This window comes from Colobus angolensis, unplaced genomic scaffold (assembly GCF_000951035.1).
Source record: "Colobus angolensis palliatus isolate OR3802 unplaced genomic scaffold, Cang.pa_1.0 Scaffold380, whole genome shotgun sequence".
Taxonomy (NCBI): domain Eukaryota; kingdom Metazoa; phylum Chordata; class Mammalia; order Primates; family Cercopithecidae; genus Colobus; species Colobus angolensis.
The window spans coordinates 1602473-1622994 of NW_012117155.1; the positions used below are offsets into that span (position 1 = coordinate 1602473).

The 20522-nt window shown below is 41.5% G+C and overlaps 1 protein-coding gene across 2 annotated transcripts in view; it reads right to left on the minus strand.

The window, feature by feature from the left end:
• TEAD1 (TEA domain family member 1 (SV40 transcriptional enhancer factor)) overlaps window positions 1–20522 on the minus strand; it is a 270625-nt gene that overhangs the window by 186762 nt on the left and 63341 nt on the right. Inside the window, exon 1 of one of the 2 annotated variants that reach the window (XM_011954266.1) lies at window positions 11718–11817. The exons of the other annotated variant lie outside the window; for it this stretch is intronic. The gene's annotated coding sequence lies outside the window, so the exon portion shown is untranslated. Of the gene's footprint in view, window positions 1–11717; window positions 11818–20522 lie in introns of those variants that run through there. 2 annotated transcript variants of the gene reach the window in all.

Sequence of the window (20522 nt, forward strand, 5' to 3'; positions counted from 1 at the left end):
AGAAAAGAAAAGAAAAGAAAAGGAGAAAGGAAAAGGCAAAGCAACAACCAGACGACACAAATATTCTTTGATAACAACATGACTGAGTGTATCACCCAAAGTTTCCACAAGAAAAGGAAGTGTTTCAGCTACTTTCACATTCCTGACTCTGGCCAAGGTTCCAATGAGTAGTAAGAGACCCAGAGGAAATCACCAAATTAGGAGGACACAAGGAGACAGACTTTAAGCCAGGCACAGTGTAAACAACAAAGAGTTGGCTGGCTGATCCAATTTCTTAATCACAATTATTGGCAACTAATAGTCCTTCTGTGTTAGAGGGACAAGTAAGATTTGGGTCCTTTAAGAGGTAATCTTTTATCATGAGCAAATCTCATTTTGAGGAGAATGGTAATTTTTGAGATAATATATAATTTTGCCTTCTCCATTTCCCTTTCCCTTTTGATGACTGGAGAAGAAAATTACCAAAAGGTGACAGCTACAGGGAAAGAGATAAGGGAGGCAGAGTGGCCAGGGTGTAAAAACCAGAAGCCAAGGAGGTGGCCAAGGAAGAAATTCGAAAAGGTGACAAATGGTAAAGCAAATCTGAGTGAGCAGGAGAGCAAAGGGCAGCACACAGACAGTGGCAACGGGACCAGCACTAAGAGAAAAGATTTCTCACAGCCCAGGAGGAGAGAGAAGTCAGTACAAGTGAGGACCACTTCAGGGTTTCTAGAAAGAGAATCACATGGTTGGAATATTTATAGTGGACAACTCAACCAAATATTTGATGGTCCGAAGGTCACTGTAATCTTAGTCAAAGTCCAAATTTCTCTCATAGGAGAAAAGCTGCCCTCCAACAAAAAGACTGGGGGGAAAATGGTGCTTTACTTCCAAAGTGAACTGGTACCTCAAATCCAAGTTCAGCCTTCTCCCAGAACTAGGTGTCAGGCACAATGCCAGCAGTTTCTGCCTGGAGGATCTTATTTAATTGCTGCACCTCCCCCTTCAGTATTATCCCCACCTTGTGAGGTTCAGAGACCTAAATAAATTGTCCAAAGTCCTATGCTTCACAGAGATTGAATCTAGGAGTAATTTTCCAGACAGGATGCACATTCTGTGGGAATATCAGACACACTGTACCCTCACTAGACAGCAGGATGTAGGCAGTGCTGAATTCTTAGCTCTGTCCATGAGTGACATCATCAAGGACAGTCTAATTAATTCCTAATGAATAGTGATGATCCTGACTCACCACTCTGGGCAGCTGAGAGGAATGTCAGACACTAATAATGGTTAATTACTTTTGCATATGTAAAGTGGGTTGTGTTATTATTTTCCTACCATTTAAGACACCAGCCAACCTTGCTAACAAGTGGCCTGAGGAAAATATAGGTGAAGATCGGCAGCCTGGATTTTGTAGGCAATCACAAAAGAGACAGAAGCACAGAAAGTATGTCATTGTCAGAGACAGGGCAGAATTATCAGGGAATGGGAATGCTGATGCTGAGAATTGAGGCAACATCTGCCACGACGACAGTAGCAGCCAGTGAGCCTTGGTGCCAACTGCCAACAGGTTCCCTCTAATTTCAGCAGGGAGGAGTGGATAATTACTCCTTCTCGTTTTCAAAAATCACTTCCGTGTCAACAGAATCCCATCAACAAGCCAGTATCTCTTCACCAAGCTCCAATGCTGAGCATCCCATTAGAGGACTTAGCATTACCCTCCTGAGAACCCCTGATTAATTCTCCGCTCCATCAGCCCTAAGTACTTGCCCAGGTGACAGCTCAAGAAAAGCTCTGATTGATTTCATGCTATGCAGCTCTGATGGGACCACTCTGCATTACCAGCCTTTAGGGTAATCGCCCACCCCATCCCCTTAATGAATCTGTTAGCCATTGAGAACAGAAATCCTGCCCCTTCCTTTCTCTTGTCACTACCACCAGTCAAGCTGATCATTGTTGTTCTTCATCAGCAGACTCCTTCAAAAGGACAAGGCCACAGCCCCAGTTTCAGGCAGTCTATCCTATCTGACCATTCCAAAGCAAAGACCTGATACGAAGACAGTGCATGCGCAAAGTGAGCGTGAGCCAGGGGACATGACTCAGAGCCCAAGTCTCGGAGCCCAAGTCGCTCCCACCCTGGGAACTGGACAACTTAATCTCGGGAAACACATTTCAAACCCAGAAACAGAAGCTTCTTTCCTGTTTTAAGAGAGCAAACGTCCCAACTGTTAGCAGTAAGGAGCTGTCAGTATTTCAAAAGGAAAACTCATAAGCCTTTTCCCAGGAGTCACAGTCAAAAAAAACCTTAAGACTAACTCCCCAATTCCAGTACGCCTGTAGAGTGAACATACACTTGGGGTAGACTAACCAACCATAAAGCTTACTAAAAATAAAGAAAACACCAGGAAAACAATACTCCTTAGCCACTAACCTATGGATCACATCACTTTCTCAGTTGGTAAGATTCACCATCCGATTATTATAGCTCAGTATTTTAAATGACAATGAGCATAAAGTAAAAATCAAAAGCAGAAGTAAAAAGACATCAACATACAAGATAAAATATAAGTATATACACCATTTCAAGAAGTCCCCTCAGCTGCATGACTGATGGAATGCCTAGAAATGGGTCCTATGCCATTAGAAATGGCTCCCTAAGAGGCAAGTCTATGGGTAAATGCCTGGGGAGTCATCCCTGCTTACTAAAGGCCAGGCAAGACTCACCCAATGTTACACAGTCTGTTGACAGCCAACTTAAATAGTATGTTGGCACTGGCCTCACTCCAAGTCCCAGCAGCAACCGGCCCAGATGTGACCCCTTGGCTGATTCAGAATTATAATTGTGCCGCATCAGAAATGGCCCTCCCTATTTTGCATACAAAAATAGTCCAGGGCCTTCTCCACCAGCTTCTATGACTTTGGATGCTTCTCTCATTCTGGCCATGCCCCATCTATCCTAAATTATTGAAACAGGCATTCTGGGGGTTGGGAAGGGAAGCAATAGGGAAATCCACACTTCACTCCTGATTGAGTCATAAGCCAATCAACAAGGAAAACCTGAATCAAGACGGCATTTTAAAGAGCTGAACTGCGAAGGCCAAGCCCTGCTCTGGTCCTTCAACCACAGCCCCTGACATTCAGTGCTCTCAAGATCTAATGGATCCAAGTGGATCTCATCAGCACTCACATCAGGATCCAAAATCTAGGCTCTAACATGCCCAAAACGAAAAAACTCTTTCCTGTCAACCTAAGGAACCAAAACCACAATTCATCACATTGTTTTCCTTCCCATCCTCTAGACTATCAGAAATCAGGCTGTCACTTTCTCTTGTGTGGGTGTCAGATCTGGTCTATCTGCCTTTACCCATTTCTAATGGATTTGAGCATACAGATCCTCATAGCGTACCCAAATCATACATGGATATTTCTAAGTTCCAAAACATGATCACAAAACTCCTCTGGGGCAGAGGCAGAGCCTGTGTGACCTCTACAACCTAGGACAGTGTCAAATAACATTTGGATGCTGGATAAAAGTGAGACAATGTAAAACAACAAATAAAACGAACCTGCTTGAATAAATGCAGCTCTTGTGCAATCCTGAAGAACAAAACCAAAGTTGAACGACTTAAACTGCCCAATACGAAACCTCAATGCAAAGCTTAGTCATTAATAGTATAGTACTGGCACAAAGATAAAGAAAATAGCCCAAGGGCTCAGAATACAGAGTCTAGAAACAAACTCATACACATACATTCACTTGATTTGTAACAAAAGTGACAATGCATTACCCTGAGTAAAGAAATTTTTTTCCCCAATAAATGAGCAAGGTTGATTGATATCCATACAAAAAAAATTAAAATTGACACCACACACACAATAGTTTACAATCCATCTGAAATAGACTTTAGATCTGAAAGTAAAAAACCAATAAAGAATTTAGAAGAAAACTTAGCAGATTACCTACACGGCCATAAAGCAGTCGAGGATCACTTTAAAGGAACACAGAAGCACTAATCAGGAGGGAAAAACATGATAAACTGGACCACATCACAACTCAGAACTCGCTTTCTTGAAAGAACCATTAAGAAAATCAAAGCAGGCCACAAAGTAGATACTTGCAACACATTTATTCAACAGAGACTCATATCCTTCATCCTACAGGAACTCCAAACAATAAGAAATCAGACAACCCAATAGAAAAAAAAGGAAAAAGCTAATGTTATGAAACCTAAACAAATGGCCCACAAACATAAAGCAATGTAATACGTCTATCCAGCCACTAGAAGAGCTAAAATAAAGAGACTAATACTAAGGGTTTTCAAGGATATGGAGTAAATGGAACTCTCAAAGAACTGGTGAGAGCGTAAATTGGTACAATCATTCTGGAAAATTCTTTGGTAATATCTACATACCAAAACTGATTATATGCATACCTTCTGACTCAGCAATGCCAAATCCCAGGTACAGATGCTAAAGAAATGCATGCTTATGTTCACCAAAAGACAGGTATAGGAATGTTTATATTTTCGTTGTTTGTAACAGTCAGAAACAGCCACATTTTTATTAACAATAGGACATATAAACTATAGCATAATCAGGCTGGGCGCTGTGGAACACATCTGTAATCCCAGCATTTTGGGAGGCCGAGGCGGGCGGGTTGCTTGAGCACAGGAGTTGAGAGCAGCCTGGGCAACATAGTGAGACCCCATCTCTACAATAAAAATACAAAAAATTAGCTGGGTGTTGGTGGCACACGCCTGTAGTCCCAGCTACCCCAGAGGCTGAAGTAGGAGGATCACCTGAGCCCAGGCAGTCAAGCTGCAGTGAGCTGTGATCACACCACTGCACTCTGGCCTGGGAGAGACACACCTTGTCTTAAAAAAAAACAAAAAACTGTAGCATATTCATAAAATATAACGGTATACAGCTGCACTGTCCAACGCAGTAGGCACTAGACACATTTGTGAATTTAAATGTAAATTAATAAGATTAAAAATTCAGTTGTCCAGTCATACTACCCGTATCTCACGAGCTCAATATACACAAGTGGCTACTGTGTCATACAGCACAGCTAAAAATCATTTCACAGCCACAGAAAGTTCTATGGGACAGCAATAAGAATATAAATAAATGACAACTACAAGTAACAACATGGGTGAATTGTACCAATGCAATATTGAGGAAAAAAAAATAGATACAAAGAAATACATACTACACTGTCTCCTTCCATTCATACCAAATTCAAACACTAACAAAATTCAGCTATGTTATTAGAAGTCAGGGTAGTAACCACCCTTTAGGGTTGGGAGTACTGACTGGAAGGCAGCATGGGGAGGCTTAGGAGGTTCTCGTCATGTCAGTGCAGATCGCAGATCAATGGCTCTGGATGCCAATACGTTCAAATGGAAAAACACAAGGGACTCAATACTGATGATGTGTGTGCCCTTTTCTGTAACTTAGACTTCAGTTAAAAATTATTTTAAAAAGTAAAATAAAGAAATGAAAAAACCAAACTGCCCTGTTTCAGTGCCTTTCTGATTCCACAGTTACCTTAGAGAAAGATTATTCCAGGAGCCCTGAAAACATTTGCTTTTATTGAATTATGCTTTGAAGTGCTGCCATCAGCATATGAAGGGTTATTAGAAGAAACAGCCTATGGGATTTGTCTCTAGATTGACTGCAAGGATGTGGAAGATGCTGCTCATCACGTCACACAGACAGATCTTTACAAAAATCCCAAAGGAAAGTTCTACGGCAAACAAAACGCAATGTGTTTTTTACCTCGTGGTCAAGCCATTGGCCTTTCCTTTACTCACTAGCCACCAAAGTGCACTGAGCCACACTGGCAGGCCCCTCGGAGAGCGCTCAGAGGTGGTTTTGGTCAGCAAGTTTGGTTTCATTCCTAAGTCCACTTTCAGTCTTCACCTCTATCCTCTTCTTTTTCTCCCTTCTTTCTCTCACCTTCTATTTATGCTATTTTACAGTCTTGCATGCTGCCTTAAAATGATTCTGAAACATGAGGAAAAACATGTTTTTCATAAACATGAAAGGGAAAGTTTCTGTTTTCTAATTATCTGTTTCAATTGAATGTGGTAAAGCATTTACTGAAAGCCCCTCCCACCTCTGCCTCTTCACCCATATGTGCCAAGCAATGGATATGGAGATAAAGATACCACATTCCCTGTCCTCAACAAGCACCCTCTCCGGCAGGGAGACAAATAAGTATATATACCTGCAAGACTTCAAACCCCTCCACTGGGAAGCCTGACCTGACCTTTCCCCACTCCTCTGTGTTCCTACAGGTAGCACCTTTGCCAGCCAGTACAAATGAACTGAACTCACTCACCGTATAGGAATGATGTGTCTCTCACCTTAGAGGGTTTGTGAGATCTTTAAGGGTTAGGCCTGTGCCTTTTGTCATTTTTCTTTTTTCTTTTTTTTGAAGTCAGGTTGGAATACATACAGTGCCATAATCACAGCTCACTGCAGCCTCAGCCTCCAGGGCTCAAGCCATCCTCCTGCCTCAGCCTCGCAAGTAGCTGAGATTACAGGCACATGCTACCATGCCCAGTTAATTATTTTGGATTTTTGTAAAGACGGGGCCTCACTATGTTGCCCAGGCTCGTTTCAAACTCCGGGCCTCAAGCGATTCTCCTGCCTCAGCTTCCCAAAGTGCTGGGACTACAGGCGTGAACCACCTTGCCCAGCCTAGTCATTTTTCTATGTTTGGCATTCAGCAGAATGCCTAGCACATGGCAACTGCTTCCCAAAAAAGAAGATTGAATGGTTGCCGGAAATAATGAGTCAATGGGTGAACACATGAATGAACAGGTGAATAAATATGTCACCTCATGCAATAGAGGAATCAACAGACTGCTGTTGGAGGAGTTTATTCTGTCTCTCGGATCAATGAATTTCTCGGGGGGTGGCATTTAGGCTGGTCTGAAAGGCTGAACCAGACTCATAGGCCAAGTATTAGTGGAGGAGATGTGGGGAAGAGAGAGCCAAGCGAGAAAGTAGAAAGGCTAGAGCAGAGGTTGAAAATGTAAGCTGAGCCAATCACAGGGGGCCTCACAGGCCATGACAGAAGGTGGACTGTTTCATACAAAAAGCAGGAAAACACAGAAACACCAGGAGTGTGTGAGCAACTCCTGAAGATGTACGTGTGTGTGTATATCTGTCTACTTGGGAAGATAAAGGGTGAAGAACAGAGAATGTTATATATCTGGAATTAGCATTTTTAAATCAAAAGTATTTTCAGTATGGTCCAAGGCCAGAACAGTTCTCTAGATAAACTGAAATATTACAATGTGACGTCTCCCTTAAGTATTCCAAGTTTATAAAGGTGTGTTTGTTTAAACAACCCAGAGCCATGGGATTAACTCTGCTCAGTACCTGATCACTCAGCCCTTCTAATGAATGTTCATCAGACTTTGTCTTCAAGCACTCAACATACTCCCCTGGTCCCTAAAGACAGGCTGTGAGCTGACAGCAGGGTCACACTCAAGCCCAGCATGGGAACCAGGCTGCTACACTTACACAGAGACACACGTCTGCATTTGGCCAATGTGCAAACACCAACTAATGCCGACACGAGCTAATGCATGAATTTAACCCAAAATACTCAACACTGATGGCTCACAAATGTCAACTGGGTCCCCAATGATCAACCAACACAAGCAAGTCCCCACCCTTCAAACGAGAAATACAATCTGCCATTTAATGACACAGTGATGGCGCAGCTGCAAAACAGGTCTCACATTGAGAGATGCAAATACAGGGGCCAATTACAGCCCCACCCACACCCCATCCCAATCCTCAAAATGTAAACCTGGTCCTTGTTTTACATCCAGTTCAAGTTCAGCAAGAGAAAGAATCTTGGCACTTTAGTTGAATACTGGCTGAGGCAGTATAAGTGAGTAACTACTGTTCCCCCCTCAGACAAACCACTCATTCAAATGAACAAATATTACTGGAGCACTGCTGTGGGCACACCACCAGCTCTGAGCTGTCCACAAGCACTGCCAGGGCATTCAGTGGGGGCAAGACGCCCAGCCCAAGAGAGGTGCAGACAGAAAGTCTGATACGCTCACATCTGACATCAGGCCTGCCTTCTCCTGCCTTCACTTCCCCATGGCCCAGGGTGCTGTGAGCCCTCTCCAGCCAGCAGTCTCCTCCCGCTCCCCTCTGACAAACCCCAACAAATCAGTCCGCTGAATTCAGTAAAATATGCAAAGGCCACATCTTCATTCAATCCACATTTTCTAAGGTTCCCCAGCACACATGCAGTTTCTTTAGGGAAAAAGGTGGGCAGGGTGTCCGGTGGGGGGAGGGGGAGTATTATATTTCCTTCCAAGACTACATCCTTCTACAGATTCTGTTAACCCTGGCAGAGGAACAAGATGAGCTCTCAGCCCCTTAGATTTAATTAAAATGTAATCCATTTCCGATTACACCTACAAATGGCCACTAAAGCCTTCCTTCTCGGGGAGACTTCCAGGTGCAGATTCCCTCTCAGTCCAACTGCCTAATGGTGACTCTATGTAGGGGATGTGACTTCAGAGGCCAAAAGTTCCCCACAGGCAAAGCAAACCAGTGCAAATCCTCACACACACACACACACACACACACAGTTCTGGCACACTGGGCCCTGACACCTTCAACGTCACATTGCTGATTAAGGATCTATCTGTAAAAGTCCCCATGAAAATCCAAAAGGACTCCCAAGTCCTGAGAGAAAAAACCCAATCCCACAGCCTCCTCTCAGAGATGATGTTTCTCAGGTAAACTGGCTGGAGCAGCACCCAAAGGAAGGGCCACTATCCTAGGTTCCCCTCCTCCCCTCCTGATCTAGATGATCACCAAGAACATCCACTTGACCCCCAGTCCCCCAGCCTCCCCCGATCCCCTCTGCTCCTCTCTACCCCACTAACTTTGCTCCTGTCTCAAGGAAAGGACCGCACCATTTCTGCCTCAGCACTCTGCCAGAGCTGAGCTGTCCCCCAACTCCCCACACTCTCACCACTGCCAACAACCTGGTCCCCAAGCCTGTTTATACAGGATGATATAGGTGGCTTCTTAAACATAGAGATTCCCAGCTTTATGCCAGAAATACTGAATCAGAATCCCAGGAGACATATTTTTAGCAAGTCTCTCCTATGCTATCCTGCAGTCAGAAAGGTTTTCCTAAAATGCAAATAGGACTTTTATCATACATTCACTTGAAGTCATTCAGCAGACTCCCACTCACTCAGGACTCAACTGCATTATGAGACCCCTGGCCTTTCATACCTGTTCTCAGCCTGCTCCTCCAGCCACTCATCCAGGACCCCAACATTCTAGCTATACATGCACTCCAAGATGCCTGGACAGGGATCACCTTGGACATCTGGAGAATACATACGGCAGAGTAGTTATATATACTAATATATACTAATAGGCCAGGCGTAGTGGCTCACACCTGTAATAAGGTGGAGTTGCAATGAGCCAAGATTGTGCCACTGCACTTCAGCCTGGATGACATAGCGAGACACTGTCTCAAAAACTGTTTTAAAAATTTAAAAATTAAAAAATAATAATTAATAACTACTGCTTATGTATTCACCTTCTTCCCTGTTATAATGCAAATTTTCAAAGGCAGGCACTATTTCCCATTCAATTCTGTACCCCACTCCAGCCCCCTAGCCCAGCTCAACAAATAACCATTTGCTTTATTTTAACCTAAAATGTTAATACAATTTTGATGATTCTTAAGAAATTCATCCTTGTCTAAGGAATTACAAGGACAGCCTCAGGCATACCTTAGACTAGAACCACAAAGTGAGATAAAAGAGACTCACTGGCCTCAAAACCTTCCTCAGGTTTCCAAATACCCTGACTACCTGGTCTGTAGCCTCAACAACCAACTCCACCTTGCTTTAACCTCAGGCAGGGCCTGCCACCTGCTGAGGTCTTCACTGGTGACCCCCCAGACCCCTGGTCTGTGGCATCCCGGCCCCTGCTGCAGCCTGCCCACAGCCCTCAGCCCAGCCTGCTTCAGCAGCAGCTCATCCTGGGAGAATGCAGCCTGGCTCTCAGCCAGCTCACCTCCCACAGGGGCCAGGGGGCTGCCCTGGGCCCAAAGTGTCAGGTTACCACAAAAATAACAGTGGGCCTGCCTAAACCACGCATGTGGGCCAAGTGTAGGAGGGAAGTGTCCCAGAGGTGAGAAAGAGAAGCTCAGGAGAAGAAAAAAAAGGAAGACCTTTGAACATGCGTCAAAGAGGACTTGGTTTTTAAGAAATGAGCATTAAATTCATAACTACACTCAATATCGCCACTACAGCCTCTTCAGTAACTCATTTAGTATCTAATCAGGGTAACATATTTATATTATACTTAACTCTGAATGTGCTTTTAAACATATTATTTTAGGACAAGACGGGATGAAGTTTTCTTTAGTTTGCTTATTTAATACCATTTATAAAAGTCATATTTGGGTCAACGAAGGTTTAAACAAGTATTCCCACTCAACAAATTCCTAATATTACTCAGCTTTAATTTTCTCAAAACTAAATCCAAATATGTCGAAGCTAATTAGGTTTATTGTAGAAGAGGCAGGACTTCAAGGGAGGGAAAAGGCTATTAAAAAGCATTTATTCATTATTTTTTCTTCTTCCCTAAAATGAAATCAAAGTTCACTCCCGTGCTACTCTCGTGCAAGAATGCTGCTAGCTTGATGTGGTCTGGCCCAGCCTGGATATTTCAAATAAAGTTAACTTCAATCACTGTTGGGAGTTAGGAGGGTATTGATTCTCCATCCATTGTTCTTTCATCTTGGTTTACTCCACACACAATGTCTCTTTAATTTGCTCCTAGCAACTGTTTTATTAGTGGGTGGATATAGGCCCAGCTACAAGAAAAGATGCACTTCTTTAAGTCAGGCAGGTAAGCCTCAAGACCAGGCTATCCACTGGGTGGAATGGGTTTCCCATTGTAATCTCGTACGTACAAAAGAAGCTATGAATGCCTTGGCAGGAGAAGACAGAGCCAACTCTAATAGGCACATTTAGATGCCCAACCTGAAGGTGGTGAAAGGTAGACGGACAAAAAAATTCTAAGCAGAAAAATATGGGCTAAGTTTTTTGAAAAAACAATTAATTTTGATGGGGAAAAGGTTCTCAATTGTCACATTATTTTGCAGATACTGATTTATGTTTCATTTTACAGTATCAGGGCTGCACGTATTATAAGACACAGTCGTATTCTGAAGAAGACTCTATTGCAAACAGTCAAAAAAAAAACAAACAAACAAACAAAATCACAATTTTAGAGGCAGCCAGACCAGCAGTTGACATGCAAACAGGCAGTGATTCTGTCTTTTTAAATTTTTTTAGCTTTTCAGAAATAGCCCTCTCCCAATCAAATCGATCAAAAACTTCATAGAAGAACCTATCACCAATGGAGTCTGAGTCCTGGAAAGTTAAAAGAATACCAAATAAGTAGTGAAATTCACTGTAGTTTCATTCTGTCTTTAAAAGCAGCCAAAGTCTAGTTCCCAGAAGAGAGGATCTCATTCACCTTGCTACTCCTAGTGTGGTCAGAATTAACACAGTTCATGCAGGGCACATCACACCGTGCAATTATCAACCAGCAATGACACTGCTAAAAGATCTTTAATAATCCTGGTTTTTACCATAAAAGCTCTCATTATTATTCCAGCTCTCTCTGCTTGTTCAGCGTGCCTGGTCACTTACATGAGGATGAGAAAAAACCGTAGACTCGACTCATCTTTCCCCAGCAGCGTCTCCCAGGGAGCTGTTCGTGTCTCTGCAGAGCAATGCCACCACACTCCCTGACCAGGTTTAAAATTAGCCGAGCCCTGGAGAGCTGTGGGTAACCTTCTGACAAGGTTAGCCAGCAGAGCAGAGCACTGCTAAGGGAGGGACATTAATAAGAAGCCAAGTAGAGCCTTTCAACAAGCCCATTAGGGCCTCTCAGAACCCGTGCAGTCTGGAAGCCTAGGGGAGCTGGGTGCCTCAACATGAGGAGGCTGATCTAGGCCTCTTATTTTTATTCCACCGAGTCAGCAGTTTTCTTTACATGAGATAAATACAACCTCCAAATGTGCTTCTCCAAGTTTAAATCCAACATGTTCACCCACTCACTAATTATACAATAATTTTTAAATTTTTAATTGTGTTTTTAAAAATATTTCTGGAACACCTCTAGTTATAAAATACCCACAGATGACCAAAAAAACTGGAACATATAGAAATATCCATAAAAAAAATTAACTTTACCCATATTCCACCATCAAATAATACTCAGTGCTAACCAGGCATTTTGATGTCCTTTCTTACACGAATTATTCCTTATAGCTTTAGGTTTTTATTGCCCACCCAACATTTCACAGTCAGAATTAGTTCCTGAGTCCTGAAAACGTCTTCGTATCTGTGATTTTTAGAGGTACATAATATTCTGGGTGGTGGACATGCTATGATTTAGCTCTTTTCCCATGCTTGGATTTTGCCCCACTTTTCACTGTTGTGGCAAACATCCTTGTAATCATTTCTCAAGGACAGATTCCTAGCCTATAGTCAAAGAGCAGAACAATTTCAAGGCCACCAATGGACTGGGGACCTCATGAAGACAGGGGCTGTGTGCCTCTCACACCATATACACAGTGTTTTCTGAATAAAAGGACATGTCCCAGTGCTGTCTAAACAGACAGCCCTAAATCCTAATGTGACACTGCCCAAGCACCTTTGGGGATAATCTGGCCTAGCGCAACTAAAGTTTTCTCAGCAATGAATTAAAGATGACAAGTGAAGAATCTATCAACACCTTTGAACACCTGCCAATTTCAGACACTCTCCCACACCACCTCCAGTACTTGACTGTTACAGTTATACTGGTTGTTTAAAATACTGAAATACTTTCATAACAGCATGTAAAGAGTCAGTGCCCCAAGCTCCCCTGAATGCTCTGTCCCCCTCATAGTGCCCCAAAGTCTCCTCACTATTCAACAAGGATAGGTGTTTGGCAAATCTAGAGGCCTGCAGTAGTTTCTACTGTGTCAATACCCTTCCAGACTGGTTGTTAAATATTTTCAATACCACCCCTGTTCATGGGTAACCTTTTCCCCCCACCTTAAATCTATTTCATTTGTCATACAGGCAACTTTTAAAATCTTAATTACCATCACTTCAACACTATTTCTTAAATTCACCAGACTCCCTAATATTTTAGTCATAAAACTAAAAATTAACAGTTATTAGGAAGCAATTACCAAGACACCTAGCAGGGGGCTGTTTCTGCTAAGTTATTCTCTACAAAGCATAGTGAGATGGGTTGGACAAAGACGAGCTCCATAATCTTAAGATCTATGAACCTAGTGCTAATACTAATTATATTGGTTCCCCAAGGATAAAAGCTATCTGCTTAAATCACAGGAGACCTTCAGATCATTAATCAGATTCTCAGCAAAAATACCGAAGTGCTAAAGTCTGGAGACAAGAGAAGAGTTAGGCCCTGCCTACCCTATGCCCAGGTCACCGTCGTATTGGCTTACCTGTAATACTAATAAAAACAGCATTTATTGAGTGCTGTCAATGAGCTCGACATATATTGCTATGAATTTAGAAGTATGATCTCTACTTTTACCTCTTTTTGCTAAAGTAAACCCTTTCCTGTGGAGGGAAACAGATAACTAATATGTGGATCAGAGTTTCATTTCTTCTAAACGTTTTTATCTATTTTCTATTGAGGATGCCAAGGCAAGAACACCAGCCAAGAATGAGAAGGACAAACAAGAGGTCTCTGTAATCGGACTTTGAAAACCGAGAAGGTGCTAGCCTGGACATATTACAGCACTGCCCAGTCCCACCTCTGGACCACGGCCCACTCTGGAATCAGCTCAAAGACAATACCCTCCCACATCTCCATTACAGAAGAATATACTCCAAATTCCAGGCCACTATAAGAGCTGGAGGCTGAGCTATGGCTTCTTTGCCAAATCACCGAGATTCTAATAGACAGTAAAAGTTTAAGGAAATACACCTTGTAATGGTGAATAAAATTTATATTCACAACTAAATTTATTTGACACTATGTGAGGAATAGGGGTCAAGCCTTTCCTTTTTTAAAGTTTTATTTTTGATTGACAAATAATAGTTGTATATGTTTATGGGGTACGATGTGATATTTCCATACATGTATACATTGTGGAATGATCCAATCTGATGAATTAACATATCTATCACCTCCAACAGGTATCATTTCTTTGTGATAAGAACATTTAAATTCTTTTTGCTATTTTGAAATATATAGTAATTATTAGTAACTATAGTCATCATGTTATGCACCAGAATTTATTCCTCCTAAGATAAACTTTTCTCACTTTGACCAAGCTCCCCTTTCCCTACCCACCCTCTCACCCCTAAAACCTCTGGTAACTACCATTCTACTCTCTACTTTTATGAGTTTGACTTCTTTAGAGTCCAGAATTTAACTTTTGTTATTTCACTTAATCCTCATCACAATTATAAGAGGTAGAAATGTAATATTACTATCTCTGTTATTCAGATAAATAAAATGAAGTTTAGAAATATTATTTGTCCAGAATCGTGCCACTAGTCAGTAGTCAAGCTGAAATTCAAACTCAGGTTTATCTCACCTTGAGCTCAAGGTCTAAATGTATTTGTGAGAGAGTAAACCTCCCATCACTAGAGGTAATCCAATAATAGCTTCAAGACCTCTTAAAACAGAGAAGCTGTAAAGGGGACAGGAGGCAGATGAAGATATCAAAAAAGGTACATTCCAACCTCTGATCTATGGTGGGTGAAAACAAATTGCCTACTGTGTGCTGGCTCTGTATCAGGTGCTTGTGGGATGCGAAGAGCAGGCCAGGCCCTCTAAACAAAGTGTACACACAGTTAGAGCTGAGATAACAGCCAGCCACATGATTTTCCTGCTGAAAAGAAAGGCAGCTGAAAAACAAGGCTGTTGGAGAGCCCAGACTCTGGCCACAGTGATCCCAGGAGCACTGGCATGAGGCAAAAGCTTGTGCTTCTTTTTGTTTTCACACAACCACAACTGCAAGGATAAGAGCCTTGTTACTGCAAGGCAGGGGAAAAAAAGACTTTTTGACCTCCTCTTTAATATCCTGCACCTGCATTTTTCTCCAACACAGAACCAATAAGGTAAATAAACAATACAGATTTATACTGGAAAATATCAAGAACACAACCAGAAAGGGATGATGAATAGACAATTACAGAGGAGAATAAGCATACGGGAAAATATGCACAATCACTAGGAGGGAGAAAAATGGCAAATTCAAGCAAACTCAAGGGGTTATTTTAAACCTCTTAATCAGCAAGAATTTAAAGACTATAATCACATCTCTAGTGAATATGACATAGAAAATATGCTGCTGGTGGTGTACATGTGAAGATTCAATTAGGTACCTTTATTGGGAGTCTCAAAAGGCTTAAATCCTTTGACCTAGCAATCTTAACCCTAGAAATTTATCAAAAAGAGAAAATACATTAGAAGACAAAAATTATGAGCACAAACATGTAGATGACAAAACTACAATATGATGAAAAAGAGAATGACTTAAAAAAAGGTACATGAATGCAAAGGAAAGTTGAGCATTCATTTATAAGAATAATTAAAATGAACTAAAACATAAGGGAAAATTTATCACAGAATATGAATTTTTAAAAGCAAAGCAAAATTATATAATGACTATAACTAGTTTTATGCATATAGCTACACAAAGTGAAAATAAAAAGGAAATAGTTACTAAGTTAGGACAGTGATATTGCAGTTTTTTGTCTTATACTTTTTTCAATGTTCCTTTGTTTTTTGCAATTTTTAAGAAAGGATTCCAATATTTTTAAAAAGAAAATTTAATAGACTGGATTAAGAAAATGTGGCACATATCCACCATGGAATACTATGCAGCCATAAAAAAGAATGGGTTCACGTCCTTTGTAGGGACACGGATGAAGCTGGAAACTATCATTCTCAGCAAACTATCGCAAGAACAAAAAAACCAAACACCGCATGTTCTCACTCATAGGTGGGAATTGAATAATGAGATCACTTGGACACAGGAAGGGGAACATCACACACCAGGGCCTGTCATGGGGTCGGGGGAGAGGGGAGGGATAGCATTAGGAGATATAGCTAATGTAAATGACAAGTTAATGGGTGCAGCCCACCAACACGGCACAAATATACATATGTAACAAACCTGCACGTTGTGCACATGTATTCTAGAACTTAACAAGTATAATAAAAAAAAATCTAAGTAAACATCAGACACAAGTTCAGATATTCAAGCACTTTAATACAAGAAGAAAGCTTAGAAGTCACAGATATGGGGACACTTGAATCCTTTATCATCAGGATCTGCCGAGGCAATCTCCAACTGATATGGTTTGGCTGTGTCCCCATCCAAATCTCATCTTGAATTGTAGTTCCCATGATCCCCATGTGTCGTGGGAGGGACCCGGTGGGAGCTAACTGAATCATGGGGCGGGGTGCAGTTACCCTCATGATGTTCTCATGATAGTGAATGAGTTCTCACAAGATCTGATGGTTTTATAAGGGGCTTCCCCCTTTGCTCAGCACTCACTTCTCTCTCCTGCCGCCATGTAAGACATATCTGTTTTGTCTTCTGCCATGATTATAAGTTTCCTGAGGCCTCCCAAACCATGCAGAACTCTGAGACAATTAAACCTCTTTACTTTATAAATTACCCAGGTTCAGGTATGTCTTCACAGCACTGTGAAAACAGACTAACACATCAACTTTATGTCTAGTGACAATTTGCACATACACACATTATATCCTATTTTAGGTAGACCAAATGACTTGATATTCCCTCACACATTACACAAGCAATAATCAATCACAGTAGCTACCACTTATAGAGTATATATTCTGTACCTGACCCTGTTCTAAGCACTTTGTATGTCTTGACTCATTTAATACCCATAACAATACTATGAGAAAAGTATAACTGTTATTCCTATTTTAAAGATGAGGAAACTAAGGCACAAAAACAAAACAAATTGCCTCATCACTCAGAGAAATGGAAGAGCCAGGATTTAAATCTAGACAGTCTGACTCCAGAGTTTAATTGATAATTTAATTGATAACTACCACATAAGATTGCCTATGTGTACAGACCAGACTCCCAAGCCACTGTTATGCTGTTCCTCTTGTCTGAAATGCCTTTCCTCACCACCTACAAAGCTCCCACAAATACTTCAGAGGCCAATTCAATTGCTACCTCTTTGGTAAGGCCTTATTTGGTTTTCCCATGCAGCTTCTGTTTGTGTTACCTGTTAAGTCCCAGAGTACTACATACATACAACTACACTTTCACTAATACTGTTTAATAATTCATTGGGCTTCTCTCCCTGATGGACCAGTATTTGGGGTGGGGAGTAGATACAGGTGTTCTTTGTATTTGCAGCAACTAGCCCGATGTCTGGCACCCAACATGTAATCAATAACAGAGGGAGAGAGGGAAAAATGCATGAATGACTTATCAGTAAAGGGAATAGAGAGCTCACTAATGTGTTGATCAGTGAATATTTCACATATGCTTGAGGTTTTAATAAAATGGCACCTTGAATATTATTCAGCCTTGAAAAGGAAGGCAATTCTGACACCCATGACAAGAATAAATCTTGTGGAGATTATGCTAAGTGAAATAAGCCAGTCACAAAAGGACAAATACAGTAGGATTCCACTCATATGAGGTACCTAGAGTAGCCAAATTCACAGAGACAGAAAGTAGAATGGTGGCTGACAAGGGCTAGGAGGAGGAGGAAGGAATGGAGAGTTGTTGTTTAACAGACATTTTCAGTTTTGCAGATAAGAAGAGTTCTGTGCATGGATGGTGGTGATGATAGCAAAACAATGTCAAGGTACTTAACACCACTAAACTGTACACTTAAAAATGAAGATGGTAACTTTTATGTATACTTTATCACAATTAAAAAGATAGATTATAGATAGATGACAGACAGAGACAGATGACTGATTGACAGACAGACAAACAGAAAGACAGATAGAATGAGACCTCAAAGGAAAGCAATCAGACAAAGTCAGATTATACTCACAGTGTAATCTAAACGTAGAACTCTCAGTGCTGGAGCACTCATATTCCAATAGATGCTTCACACATACATAGAGTCACCCCTTGTATCTTTCCAAGCATCTCCTCATCTCAACAGAGCTATCACTTCCTCCATGGAGCCTTCCTGGATACCTAAGTCAGGCTGAGTGGCCCTGTGCCTGTTTCCACAGCACCATGCCCTTACATCAGAGCACCTCTGCTGCCCATCAACAAGTCTATCTCCCCAGTGTCAAACTCCATGAAGGCAGCAACCTTGTCTTACTGGGGTGTGTCTTTAGGACCTGGTTTGGCACACATCACCTTTAATGAATATAGAATTAATTCATTAATTGATGAAAAGGGAGGGGCTGGAATACTGCTCTGATTTTCAGAGCTCACATGCCAGGCTGTCTTAAGGAGTGGTTAGTAAGGCAAGTAAATACAAAAACTTCAGATTTTTTTCATCTGAAACTGAACTGAAAAGCATCCAACTACAGATGAGTCCCAGGAAGATTCTCGCCACCTCCTCTATTAGAAAAAGAGAGATCTATTTGTGGGCGAGGTGATTTGCAGAATCAACACATCTACAGTGTTAAAGCTCTGTGCCTATCTTCTGATATCTTGGGGCTAAGATTCAGGTGTCAGGCATGGTCCCGGGGCTGAGACATGTCACCTCTTCAAATTCTCTAGATATCAAAGGAGTATTTTCCTCTTCACAGGAATGTAAGTTTAAATTGCAATTTGATCAATTTGTCAGACACCTATTCTTTGGGCTAAAATTAGAAAACATTCTTCAAGGCTGCTAAATCTTTATTTACGCTAAATTTTTATCAGTACTTAGGGGTCAGCTCAGAAGGTACGGGGTGGTAATTGCTTTTCTTCCCCTACTCCATTTTCCATGCTTTAAGGCAGCTGGTACATGCCTAGGATTTCTTATTCTATATATTTCTGCCATATAAATTACTTAACCATCTGATATGGTTTGGCTGTGTCCCCACCCAAATCTCATCTTGAATTGTAGCTCCCATAATTCCCACATGTTGTGGGAGGGACCCAGAGGGAGATAAGTGAATCATGGGGGCAGTTCCCCTCCATACTGTTCTCGTGGTAGTGAATGTCTCATGAGATCTGATGGTTTTATATAAGGGGCTTTCCTTTTCGCTTAGCTCTCATTCTCTCTTGCCTGCCGCCACGTAAGACATGCCCTTCGTCTTCTGATATGATTGTGAGGCTTCCCCAACCACATGGAACTCTGAGTTCATTAAGCCTCCTTTTCTTTATAAGTTACCCAGTCTCGGGTATGCCTTTATCAGCAGCGTAAAAATGGACTAATACATCATCCTTACAATGCTTCTCCATATACACCTCCACCTTTACTCCTGGTTTATGTTTCACATAAGAGAAAATAATTTTTGATTTGCTACTGAGCGAAATGTTTCCTCTTTTTTTCCCTCCAATTACCAAGCAAATGGTAAGAGTGACACTAAAAGGCACACATAAGCTAGGCACATCCAGACTTGAGCACCACAAGCTGTAAGCTGCCAGAGTATAGAGCTGCAACTGAAAAGTACAAATGACTGCCAACATGACTTAAATTTAGCTTTAGGGCAAACCCAATGCAGAACAGCTCCACACAGGTAATGCTGAAATGACAAGGGATGGTTCTAAGTAGAGGACACACGCTTGTGAGCTGTCTGGGAATTCTCCATCAGTAAGCAAAGTCCTCGCACAAACGTAAGGTCTTGAGTCTTATTAATTCACCAAGAAATATCACAGGTAAAGGATATCTGAGGACCTGAGATAGAGGAGCTAAGACTCAGAGTGCATTTTTAAATTCAGATGATTACTTTTTTTTTTTTTTTTGCTTAGTCTTTCACTGATTTTAGTCAAACCATCCTTATTAAGGACTTATGTGAACTGCAAAGATAGGGATGTATAAACACACAGTCTGACTCTGAGGAGTTTAACTTCTGCTAGTTAAGATAAGATAAAACAATAATATAACTTTGAGCAATTCCTTTCTTTCCCCCTACCTAGGCCTCCGTCTCCTTATCTGAAAACAAGAGAGCTGAAACATGACTTTTTTAGATAGCTCTCAAAGTGTAATATTCTATTTCTACTCCATTCACCTGCCCAACAGAACAAGTAGATTTCTGGCTTACAGCTGGACTGCCCAAGAGTTAAATTTTTCTTCAAGTCCCATAAAGTATTACTGACTGTATTTAACACATACATATAGATACAGATGTTCTAACACCATTTTTGTTTCTAAAGAAGCAGACTATTTCTAACAAAATAATAAAAGACGGTAATTACAATTCTGTCCAACTATTTTAAAAGGCACTTTGCCGGGCATGGTGGCTCACGCCTGTAATCCCAGCACTTTGGGAGGCCGAGGCGGGTGGATCACGAGGTCAGG